Here is a 281-nt window from a genome sequence, read left to right on the forward strand (position 1 = left end):
ACTCGATGGCCCTTGTGGTCTCTTCCAACTCTATGATTCTATGATTCTATTGTGTCAAAAGACCAGCTTGTGAAACCACAGCCGTGCAGCAGGAATGATCTACATCTCTCAGATTAATGTCCAGACCGAACCAGAACTATACATCAGATTTTGCACATCTATGGTGCTGAAAAAATGAAAAAGTATCAAAACGCCCTCTCTCTTTTTTTGGAGACTAAGTTGTGTTTTAAAACGCATCGTTTTGAGAGCAAACAACATTTCGGTACAAATGAACACGCCGA

The sequence above is a fragment of the Podarcis vaucheri genome, assembly GCF_965113315.1.
Source record: "Podarcis vaucheri genome assembly, chromosome: 18".
Classification (NCBI taxonomy): Eukaryota; Metazoa; Chordata; class Lepidosauria; order Squamata; family Lacertidae; genus Podarcis; species Podarcis vaucheri.